At 36.9% G+C, this 12,974-nt stretch overlaps 1 pseudogene; it reads left to right on the top strand.

Annotated features, from left to right (window-relative positions):
• Gm6290 overlaps nt 1-9,325 on the top strand; it is a 53,916-nt pseudogene extending 44,591 nt beyond the window's left edge.
• The last annotated feature ends 3,649 nt before the right edge of the window (nt 9,326-12,974 follow it).

Raw genomic sequence — 12,974 nt, 5'->3', positions numbered from 1 at the left:
AACGTTTACCCCTGAGATGTATTTTCACCCCTTTTACTGTTTTATGCTTTTATTAGGGGATGAGCTCTTTCTTAGTTGCACAATCTAGTATTGAGTTCACTCTATCCTAAGCTGATCTCAAACATGAAATCCTCCTGCCTCAGCCTCCCTAGAGGATGGAGTTCCAGTCTTTACTAGCTTTGTTTTTTTGTGATTCCATTAAAGGCAGTTTTTGCATATTCTATTAAGAGTTGGAAAGAAAACATTCACATTAGGAATTCTGATATAGTGAGTGTCACGGAAGGGAGGTGAGTTAGCTGGTTCATTTGTTTTATAGATATATAGCTACTTATTTCAGTGCTGTAACAAAATACCTGACTAAAAACCCTAGTAGGGGAGAAATGTTTACACTGACTCACAATGTGAAAGTATAGCCTAGCTGGCTTCACAGTAACAGAAGCTGCCTGACCACATTTCATCTGTGCTCAAGAAGCAGCAAGTGATAAATGTTGTGCTTTCTGCTAGCTTTCTTCTTTTGTGAAGTTCAGCATCCAAGGCCATGAAGTTGAAGGACATCTTTAGGGTGTGTTTTCCCATATCAAATCACCTGGTCATGCTAGTCTCTTACAGGTGAAATGGCCACCTCCTATAGTTGCCTACTTCCCTGTTAAGGTCTTGAAAAAAAACAAAACAAAACAAAACAAAAACAACAACAACAACAACAAAAGAACCCAAAAAAACAAAAAAACAACTTGTCAGGACACCTTACATCCTTCGGTGGTAAACTATAAGAGTTAGCCCGAACCAATCAGTTCTTTACTGACACAAACATAGCCAATTCCCACAATGGACAACAATGGACCAGTTGCCCCTTGTGCCTGCTTTTTTTCCTGTTTTTCTTACTTTTTGTTTGCTTTGTTTTTTTGTTTTTGTTTTGTTTTGTTTTTGTTTTTGTCTTTAAAAGGCCTGCATGCAGCCAATGTAGTGAATGATTCTCATCATTTGCACAACTCCAGACCCAACACAGGCATGGCCACATGCTAACCTGATCTATACAAGGCCTCCTAGGTGATTCCATATCCTGTTAAATTGGCAATCTATATCAACCATCACAATATGCTTCTCAATTCAGTTTTCCTCTTCATTGAAAGTGGCTGCTATCACTGGCTCTCACTTTATTTGTTGATTAATGGGAGGCAGAGTTAGAGCATAGGTAAGATATAATGAAGTGGTCAGTGCAGCCTTAATTATTTTTACAGAGAATGCAGAAGTGAAGGAACATGGGTAATATAGAAAATGTATCTACAAAGAATCAGCAAAGTTTGATAAGTAACAAAGAAACCACAGAAGAAAATAAAGTATGACTCTTTTGTGAACTAGGCTATGGCCCTTTATCTGTGCATTCATTTGCATTCAATGTGAACACTGACAATTCACAAGGATGGCAACCTACACGGTACATTGTTAATCAGAATGGTAATCACCTACCATTTCACAGTTGTTGTGGGGACTAAATTTCATGTTAACTAATTAAACCAATAAAATTCACATTGGCATTATGTTAATTATTTTTAAAAATCACATTATTCATGGAAATTCCCTTTGACAAAGGTTTTCTACTATGCATATACTATCCCTTCATTTTCATTACAAAAATGGATTAGTAATATCATTCTAACTCTAAATAACTAAAAGTTGTAAAGGAGTATTGTTTAATAATTCCATAATCATATGTGTATGATTTAAAGGGGGATCTGTAGTTCCATGAAGAATATTGGTACAAGTATCAATGATTTCCACAGAAGCCGTTTTGCCTCATTACTTACTGTTGTCTCCAACAATTGCTAGAGGTAACTATGTAGTGACTTTATACATTATATTTTGATAATATTGTAATTATTTATAAAGTAAAGAAAACATGGTTTAAATATACAGTGATTTTTCAATTTATATACAGAAATTAAAACTAGTTTTTTTGTGAGTATTCAGCAACCAACAATAATAAATACCCAATAATCCTTTATTTTTAACTTTTAGTTTACAAAATCATTCAGAGACAAACCTATTTGCCTTCAATGTGTGGATCAAGCAAATGTGGAGTGATTTTTTTGCATCTCAGTTATTATGTGGTATCATAGTATATTAATCAAGGTTCTCTACAGTCACAGAACTTATGGAATGTCTCTTCATATTGAGGGAATTTATTGTGATGATTTACAGTCTGTAGTCCAATTAACCCAACAATGGGCAGTTGTGGATGGGAAGTCCAAGAATCTTGTAGTTGCTCAGTCCCACCAGGGCAGTTGTTTCAGATGGTCTTCTTTAGAAGTAGATTCTAACAAATGTGCTGACAAGCAAGTGCAAACAGTTGAGGAAGAGTGAATCTTCCTTCATCAGCAGAATGTATAGCCCAGATTAAAGGTGTGTGCCACCACACCTGGTTCTGTCATATGCTTGGTGGAAAGCTGACCTTGAACTCAGAGATGTCCTTTCCTAAATCTCCTGGGATTAAAGCAGGTACTACTTTGCCTGGACCTAAGCTTTTCACTGCCACTGTGCTTCAAGACCCCCATGCCAAGATCCAGGTCTGGAATTTGTGTCTTCCAGACTCAAGTTCTGGATTACATGTGAGCCTGGATTGTAGCTCATTCCAGATATAGTCAAGTTGACAACCAGGAATAGACATTACACATAGGGTTAAAGCCACATGAGTATTTCATACAAGTGTAAAAGGGTAGAAGTCAGAGTGGGTAGATAATTAGAGCTATCTGAATATCTCCAAGTAATCTATAGTCTCTGCTTAAATATCAAAGATGTCTTTGTGGATCTCTTCTTCATGTTGTCTCTTTGTGTTTCTCTCTCACAAACTCCCCCATCTAAGGCACTGGCTCTTTAAGAAATTATTGACAGCAGGAAATCTGATGTGTCAAGAATGGAGCAATAACAATTTAGAAAGATTGTATCTGTGGTATCAGATGAGTGAAGGCAGAAGAAACTAGTGCAATAAAATTAAAGGCAATGCCTGCTGTGTGAAAACCCAGTGTTGATGCAACGTGTCTCCTGAGGAGCTGATTCCAAATTTCCTTCAGAACATCCCACAGAGTAATGATGGTAAAGATGGGACAGTTGGGTGGACTCTGGAGTGGCTCCTTCCAGGTGCTTGGAATTAAAGGTTCACACAGATGGGAAAAGTAGCAAGAAAACTTTATTTTAAAGCAAAGCAACAGTGAGGATCCAAATGAAGTACTGTTAGGAAGAACAGGATCACGTGACAAAGAACAGGACAGGAAAATAATAAGAACTCTTAAAAAGCATATAATAGAGCATTCTATTATTTACTTCCTTATCTAGCTATTTATTTCCTGTCAAAACTCTGCCTGCAGTTTGTAACAGTGAGAATCAAATGAAACTCTGGATGTCTAGTTAAGCCATCCTTTGTCAGTGAAACCGAACCAGGATTCAGAAAGAAATCTTTCTTATTTTCCTTTCCAATACTGCTCTCTATTCTTGGATAACAAAACAAGGATAATTGTGGTTTTTTAGTACTCTTAGGTTTTTTCCTAGTTACTAAGATACTGTGGATCTATCCCAATCCAATTATTTCAGTCAGACTCTCTCTGATTTAATATATACATATAAATATATATATTAATATTCACACAAAGAGACACACACATATATATACATATATGTATATATCACTACTATTTATGTCAACACTTTTAAAAAGACTTCTTTATAATTTTCAAAATAGAAAATTCTCATGTAGCCTAGAGTGGACTTGAACTCCTGATTCCCTGGCTTTGTTATCCTAAGTGCTGAGACTGTAGCTGTGACCACTAACTCGGTTTATGTGGCAATTTTCAAAAAATCCAGGACCTTCTAACAACTGAACTATATTCCCAGTCTATTACTTAATATTTTTTTGAAGTTAGTTTATCCTTCTAGGCTAAAAATTAAGATCTAATGATAAAAGTAATACATAGGCTGTAGTTTGAAGGTACATTCCTTGCTATATTTATTATGGCAATATAGGGTGTTCAGCCTGTGAGTATCCTGATCTGTTTCTATTATCCCAGCATTCTAGTGAATTAATAAAAATGCAACAAATATGTGGCAATATAATTGATATTTTCAGTCATCAAAAATATGTATTGTTGTATTTTTGGTCAGATACCATATAACTACTCATACATATATGCAGCATTTAGAGATTTGACTGATAGAATATAGTCAGAGTCACATTGCAATTTACGTAGAAATTTCTTGCCTTATGGATAGGTTTTATTAAGTGGCCAATAAAGCAAACAGGCAAGAAGAAATATGCCAGTTATACTTCATAGTGATCAGCATGGGTATTTATTTCACCTCTAGAAAAATAAAGTACAGCACAGGTTTGTTTTTGTTTTTTTGTTTGTTTTTGTAGAAAAGCAAAACAACTGGCAGAACCATGAAAATATATTGGACACCAAATTCTGTTGCTCATTATAAGGGACTTTTTAGTTTTCCTTTTAAATTAAGAATTACATGGTACTAGTAATTCAGAGAGACCTATAAATTGTGCGTGCAAAAGCCCACATGCAAGTGTGCACATAGTATGTGTATGGTTACCATGGCACTCAGGTTTCATGAAGTGTTATGCTCAATATGCAGACAATGATGTTGTACAAAGCACCTAGAAAGGTTTTTAGTGAAGCCAAAGATTTATAAAATATAAATCCATTACCTATAATTTTAAGACTAAGGGTAATTTAAAGGTAAGAATACCCTTGTGTGAAGCTAAGTTTTGCACCCAGAGCTAAAGTTCCTAGTTCATTCCTCCTGGGAGTTCCTTCTCTGTGGGGCTGATGGCAGATCCTTTCCTATGGCCTGATAGAAAAAAGAAAACTTGCTGGAATAATTGAGTCGGATCTTGAAGAATGGCTCAGGGAACATTTTAAGTGACTAAATTAATGCAGCTTTCTCAGTTGCCCAAGTACTTTCAACATTGCTCTAAAACCACTGTTTCTTTCTAAAGAAGCATTTCAGAAAGGTTCTATTACAATGCCTGAAAACACAGAATCTGTGAAAGGGAGTTGGATTTCTCTTATATTACAGATATATTCATAAATAGATAAGTGCCTCAAAACATTTTCCTTGTCTATGATTAGATAGTTTTCTTAATATGGATTGGAAATTCCAGAACTTTTACATTTTCACCATTTCAATTTATCATATTTTAAAAGTGAAGTCATCATATGTATTTGTGAATTACTTGTAACTTGTTTCTGTGGTTTAAAACAGAACACACAAGAATCATATAAGCTAGGAGAATAGCTTAGTGGTAAAGTGTGTGCCTAGGCCCTGAAATTTGTCTTCAACTCTGCAAAACAATAAATGAAAGAAAGATAAGAACAAGATATTGCAGCTAGAAATACAGCTCAGTGGGCAAAGATGATTGCTCAAAAGCCTTATAACCAGAGTTGGATGCCAACAACATTCATGGTAGGAGATGAGAGAAATGCCTCTGTGAGCCCAGGAAAATGACCACACAATCCAAAGTTATTTAGCAGGGCAAAAAAGTTTACTTCTGCAAAAGGTAGCATAAGCAAGATTAATCAAGCAAGCCATCCAGTGGGATCCTGCTGAGTTTTTTCATTCCTAACCCAATTTTAGTGGTCAGCACTCAAATTCACATGATGTGTATTAGGTGGGCAGCTGTAACTTCTAGAAGATTCTGAACGTTCTGGTTGCTTTAAAAGACAGTGATATTCATTAGACTTATTCTCATTTGCTGGGTATCTGACCCCTCTCTCAGGGAGGGGATATGGGAGGTCTAGCAGTCACAGAGAACATACGATTTAGAAGAATAATTCAAGAAACCAATAATAACAGAGATGAAACAAATAAACATAACCTAAAATAATGACTAAATCTTTGTCTAAAACGAGCTAAAGTGATGCAAAGATTTATCAGGTGAAGCTGCCTGTATCTCTCCTCTTTCGTTCTCTGTACACAGAGCTGTGATTACACAACCCAATCCCGGATATAATCCTTTAGTTAGCGAATGTCACCATCTCTCATATACAGAACAACAAACAGTCATCCTGCCTAGCTTCACACTACAGTTCAGTTAGACAGCTATGAAGGACTGATTCTCAGGGTGCAATTTAGGATAGATTGCAGAAGCCTACTGCTTTAGTTTTAACTTCTTTAAAGTAAACCGAAACATTGTCATGTCACATAAAGAGTCTCTCATTTCTTCTTCTGGTAGATACTTAGGTGTCAAAGTATAACTGTTGGGGTTTTCAAAATCATGGTATGTGTTGATGTTAGTGCTATCTATGTTAAATTATAATCTTGTGGTGACCTACATTTATATGTCTTGTGTTTCTTGGTGGGAGAAATTAAACACACTGAGTACCCTATTTTCTATATATCATTGAGTCTTATGAAATTTCAGTTCTTACTGGCAAACATCATTGCCTGATGGTTAGCAATCAATGATTTACCTTAATTTTTTAATACACAGCAATTGACCTCCTTCATAGTTTTGGATTTAACTTTACATTCTGCATGTGCCCATCTCTATCAATAATTCCATGCTTTCAAGGGAATTATTTTTCCTAAATACAGGTTCTAAGAAGGACATGTGATACAGGTAAGGTGGTGACTTAAATAGAAAAATCTTATAAAACATTATTAAGTGCTGCTATTCCAAGTATTATCTGAACCAACTACACATTCTTTTTTGTTTGTTTGTTTGTTAGGTTGGTGTTTTTGGTTTTTTGGGGGTTTTGTGTTTTGTTTTGTTTTGTTTTGTTTTGTTTTGTTTTGTTTTGTTTTGAGACAGGGTTTCTCTGTGTAGTCCTGACTGTCCTGGAACTCACTTTGTAGACCAGGCTGGCCTTGAACTCAGAAATCCACCTGCCTCTGCCTCCCAAGTGCATGTGTCACCACGCCCAGCTCCAACTACACATTCTTATGTCAGGTTTTGGGTATTAGGTATTCACCATCTACATGGGGAGTTGAGAGTAGATGAGGCTAATTCAATCTAAGTAGTAGCAGCACCTGGATTACGGGATGCAGCTCCTCTTCTCATCCATTTTTTCTGATTGCTTAGTTTGGTGTAGTATGGTTCTAAAATTGACCTTTCCAGCCAAAAGTGTCTTCATAATTATTTTGTCTTATAGACGTTGTCTCATTCTTTAAGGCTGGGTGATTTGAATAGTTATGATCCCCATAGAGTCATGTGCTTGAATGTTTGACCCAGAGGGAGTCGCACTATCATGAGGGGTGGCCTTGTTGGAGTAGATGTCACTTTGTCAGAGAAAGTGTGTCACTTTAGGGACAGGCTTTGAGGTCTCTTGTGCTCAAACGATGCCAGTGTCATCTTCTGCTGTCTTAGGCTCAAAATGTAGAACTCTCAGCTCCTCTTCCAGCACCATGCCTCCCTGCCTGGATGCTGTCATGATTCCCACCATGATAATAATGGACCAAGCCTCTAAATCTGTAAGCCAGACCCAAATAAATGTTTTCCTTTATAAGAATTGCCATGGTGTTTTTTCATAGCAATGAAACCCTAAACAATAAGGTGATATCCTGGGAAAGCAATCTGAAATTTCTTTCACAAACACCTGCTTTTTCTTCAGTACCCTCTTTTCTGAGTCTTCCTTTGTGCAATATCTCATTGTTAAACCTGTGCTATATTTAGTGTGGATGTGGATACATCTTCCTTAACCCATGAGGTCATGGACCTTCCACCATCAGGTCCTCTGTAGACAGAGATCAGGAGCTGAATTACTTCCCAAAGTCCTCAGATGTCTCCTTCTGCTTCATCCCTAACTCCTAATTGCCATTTTACACACACCGTGACTGCAAGCACTTGATAGTCTTTTGAAGCAAAATCTACTACAATATAAGATGAAAATGACATTTGCACAATTGTATCAAGTATGTAACAAGCATCTTTATTTTGGAGTGGTTTTTGTATAGGAGATTAAAAACAAGTAGTAAGTGACATTAGTGGTTTTCACAGTCCGTAACTCCCTTTGTTGGAGAGGTTATTTTCATTGGTAAGGAAATTAAAGCTAAAATCTTTCTGCATTTACAATGATTTAGAAAGCTTGCTTGAACTCAACATTTTAAATACACACTTTAAAGAGCTCTTTCTGCCAAAATGGCCTAGAATTTATGTCATTTCAGTGATAATCACCACTCCAACTCAGCAGCATTCTTTCTTAGTTTCTCCTAAACTAGAGTACAACATAGATAAAAGTCTGAGTTTAGGTTTGCTTCATCTAACCATTCTATGTCAAAGAGTGGCCTAGGTCTGTCTGTACATTCACTTCAGTCATCCATTGTCAAGTTCTTAAAAAGTAAACTTTTATCATAAATGATTTTCATGTTTTCTACTCCTCTATTTTCATGTCTCCTTTGCTATGAGTTGCCACAGATTGTAAAAGTATAGTTTACTACCAAAAATTATGTTACTCACATAACAAAGGGAGCTTCTCTGATGATAGCTTCCCAGTGTATAGCATGGTGTTGAGAGTACAGCAACTCACAGGGATTTCACCAAGGCACATGTGAGGTAGAAGACTGGGAGGCTTGTCCGATACCACATTTGATTATGGGATTGCAGGGTTTATCAGAAAAAAAGGGTAAACAAACAAAACCCTTGCAGAAATTTGAAAAACCCTGAAAGTTAAACAGAGAGTTTGAGGCCTGAAGAAATCAAAGTTACCCGGTTGTGGTAGAAGACACAGGCACTGTAGTCATAGTATTCAGAACTCCTTGAGGGAAGAAGTTGAAACCCATTCTAGGAAACAGAGAGCTACTTTTCTCATATATCAAAATAAGGACAGGAAAACATTTAGTGAGTAAGCCTGTGGCAGGCAGTGGAGGAAGAGGAGGAGGAGAAAGAGGAGGAAGAAGAAAAATAGGAAGAAGAAGAGGACAGAAAATAAGGAAAGAAATGATTTTCCTCTGCTGATATATGTGTGGAAAACAGATTTCTTCAAATCCTAGCTATACTTTTTCATATTTATTCTCAGTTCACTAGCTTGGCCACCTAAGAGGAACCTCTCACATCTTCAATAAACTCTTTAGTTGTCCACTGACACACTTGTCCTATCATCCTCCACAATGAAAGAGAGAGAAGTGGGGAGAGAAAATTCATATGGAGTTTTAAAGCATAATCTAGATACACTCATATGAATTTTTTCTTTATTCTAGGAAATATAGCTTGATGTCCATGTTTTCTAAAAGTTCTCTTTCAGTGCCACAGGACATCCCCCCACAGACCTGTGCATACCTTGTAGATTTGTCAGCCAAAGATTATTCTAGAGAAATTGAGCCACTCTAGATTTTGAGCTTAACTTCATTTTCCTCCCTTTGGTGCCTCACAAGGAACTACAGTCAGCACCAGAAAGTGAAACAGATAAACCAGTCATGACTAAAGAAATCCTTTTAGTTAAAGCTAATGGGAAAGCTAATCATAGTCATTTCTCTTCGTGTCAGATTCATTATTACAGCAAAGATCTTGTGTGAAAGTGGTCAATGTGTCCTTATGATTAAACAGTCCATGACCCACTGCACTGCCGAGGTAAGGATGCAAAAGTGCAGCTTAAGTGTGCTAAGAAGTTTGTAAATAAAACATCAAATCGAAAATCCTGCTCTCTTCCTTTCTGCAATAAAACTCTATGTATATACATTGTCCATTTTATATACACATATACAGTCCATTATACATACATACATACATACATACACACAAAAGTGAACTATTTGAGTTATGAATGTATTATACTATGAATGATTAGTTCTTATGTGGATCTTCATGCTTAACATTAATGTTAAATGCTTTCAACATTTAAGTCAAAGATGGTATTTCAGCAGGAAATAGAGGATATTGTAAGAACAAGTCTAAACTGCATTTCATAGGCATTGCTTCATATGAAATAGTTTTTGAAATATTTTTCTTTTAGTGACCATTTCTTTAAAGAGCAAATCATGACATTTTGATAAAATATACCTTAAGTTTTGCTTTTCTCTTTTGAATAAAGGATAAAAAGTGATGTTAGCGAACACAGTATCTGCCAAATGTCATAACTGACAAGTTTCATAGTAAAGTTTAAAGATGTCTGGCAACGCCTAATGCAAAGGACCTGGTCTCTGTCCTTGCCAGGACAACACAGAACACGTGGAAGTTTGTAAAAAAAAAAAAGAAAAGAAAAGCTGATCGTATATTGGGAAAACAAGGGAAAAACTGTTTAAAGAGAAAACTACTGAAGAATCTAATGACAAAAACCCTAATAAAGAATAATGAATAGCAGAGGTTGGTTGTTCAGGGTTTATTCAGGATCATGGATTGTGAATATGTAATAGTTATCACCGCATCACAGAATTCTTAGCACAGAATATAACATACTTACTTAACCTCTTCCACTTGCTATGCTTTCTACAGTGTAACATCTAATCTCCACTGGAATTGAAAGCTCATGGAAGATGATCCACATTAACTTTGATTTAGCCCTGATACTGTTTACCAATAGATTTTTGTTTCATTAAGCTTGTTTCTGTAAGTGAAAAGGTCTTTCTCCATTACAAATGAAAAACTAATCTCATTATTTAAGGGTCCTTTGAGTGTCATGTTGAGCTCTCAGCGTCACTCATTTCTAATTTGAGTTAATACTGTACTTGTCTAGAGGCTAAAAAAAGCTAAATTAGAGATACTTCCTCTCTGTGGACCAGATGATATATATCTCTGCATATTAATTAAAGTAGAACAAAGTCACAACCACTTTTGAAAATTGGTTCTGTTGCTGAAGAACAAACCTACTCCAGCAGATTAAGTGTAAAAGTTGACTCCTTATGAATTTGGCATCCGAACTCATTACTTTAATTCATACTATTTGACCCCTTGTTTTGTATGTCTATTGCTATGCCCAAAATCAAAATGCCTATTACCATCAGAAACTTGGGAGCACTGAAGATAAAGATAGTTGAAAATTGCAGTCTCCTCTAAGACTCAAGGCCATTGGTTAGCTTAGTGCCCTGTGAAATCATAAAGCAAATCAACCGCTTTCAACAAGTAATGATGTAAGTGTTCTGGTCCTGAAAATCAAGAACATGGGGCTTGGGGAAAGAGAACAATAGCAAGACCAAAACCTGGTAGGAAACTACCAATCTTCACAGGGAATCACAGGGTTCTGCAGCTCTCTACCAGTTCTGTTCCTTGCACTGCTTTCTGGCGCTAGCTCCTCAGGTACATACAACTTACTTAGGTGAGTATTGCATGTTTCTGGTATCCTTTGCTTGCTAGATACTCATTACAACCCATGCTTCTACCTCAACTCTTTGAGCCCAGCCCACTCAGTAGCTTTCTGGAACTTTAGTACAAGCTTTTATGAGTCTCTTAATCTAGTATTATTCTTGCCTATGTACCTTCAGAAGTAAATGATGCTAAGTTCTGCTTCTAAATGTAGATGCCTCTTAGACACTTAGACTTCAGAGGCATTGGCTCTCATACTGTCCATCTGGGTCCTTCATAACCACTTGCAATTCCTTATCCAGAAAATCTAATCTAAGAAGGAACCAAGTTGAAACCAGTTGGAGTAAAAGTTTCATTTTGAATAGAGGGAAAATAACGTTTAATTTCCCAAGACCTCTCTGGTTAATTGATATCTGCTTGGCAGAGAGCGACATATACATGGGTAACTCACATACTGGTTAGCTAATTGAGATATGAATGTTTGGCTAGATGCTACAGCACAGTTGAATAAACCAACCAATGAGAACTGGATAAATTACCACATAGGGAAATATCCCTAGTAAAGTTTCCTATCCATGAATCTTGGTTGGTAGAAAAAATGTAACTATAACTTGGCACAGATGTTTGTGGCTTCAGACATAAAAGCTCTGTAACATTCTGGCTCACTTACAGTCTCTCTCTCTCTCTCTCTCTCTCTCTCTCTCTCTCTCTCTCTCTCTCTCTCTCGGTGTGTGTGTGTCTGTGCATCTGTATGTTTCTGTACACCTGTGAGTGCAATGACCCATGAAGACCAGTAAAGGTGTTGGTGTTATAGTATCTACCTAGATCCAACACACCTCAGCAACACCAGATAAATAGAAAAAAATCTGGGAGAGGGAGAGAGAGAGAGAGAGAGAGAGAGAGAGAGAGAGAGAGAGAGAGAGAAACCTAAAAACTAAAAAATATTTCTAATCCTCTTGCCTAACTGATGGGTACTCAGACTCTTGTGCTTTCTAAATGTCATTGCACCAGATGAATTCATCCTTCATGGAACAAGTGCTTGTGTTTTGTTACCCACATGCAAACTGTACTGAAAGATTTGCAATGTTTATGTTTGTTCTTGTAACTCAAGCAACAAAATGACAATGACAATGAGATGTTTCCCTACTGTATACAGATTCCTGTCCTTCCTCAGATCTAGATGATGTCTCTATTTTAGGCCTTTATATGCAGGATTACAAACCTGCCTTTCCATGATAGTTCTTTAGTAACTGAAGTATTGATGTACATTTTTGTCTTATTCTTTTCCTTGGTAGATAATTCAATTCTCAGATACTTAGGTGTTGTTTCCTAGTGTCCAACATGGTTTCAGTAAGTCATTGTGTTGTGTTTGATAAAATGGCAGTTTAAGGTGGTATAATGCAGCAGAGGCAGGAATAACTTGGCAAGCCCAGTCAAGACATTCCCCTAAATAATCAAACCACATGACTGCAGCAGACCAAATAGAAAGAAGATTAATTGGCTAGGAAGGGAAGGGGACCTGGAAAAGTGTAGAGGCAGAAAAGGGGGGTATGAACAGAAGGGTAGAGAAAGAAGAGAGAGAGGAAGAGAGGAAGAGGCTGGCCAGGAACATGTTGGGTCACAGAGAAAGAGAATATGGAGTCAGAGAATGTGTGGTAATAAGTGGCCTGCTTATATACCTAGCTTGTACCACTTGGTGGAAAAACAAGCTGTTGCTAGTAGCTATTGGATGGAGCCTAGT

The sequence above is a fragment of the Mus musculus genome, chromosome 7 (genome assembly GCF_000001635.26).
Source record: "Mus musculus strain C57BL/6J chromosome 7, GRCm38.p6 C57BL/6J".
Lineage (NCBI taxonomy): Eukaryota > Metazoa > Chordata > Mammalia > Rodentia > Muridae > Mus > Mus musculus.
The sequence above is the reverse complement of the archived record's forward strand: the minus strand, read 5'-3'. Positions and strand labels throughout refer to the sequence as shown.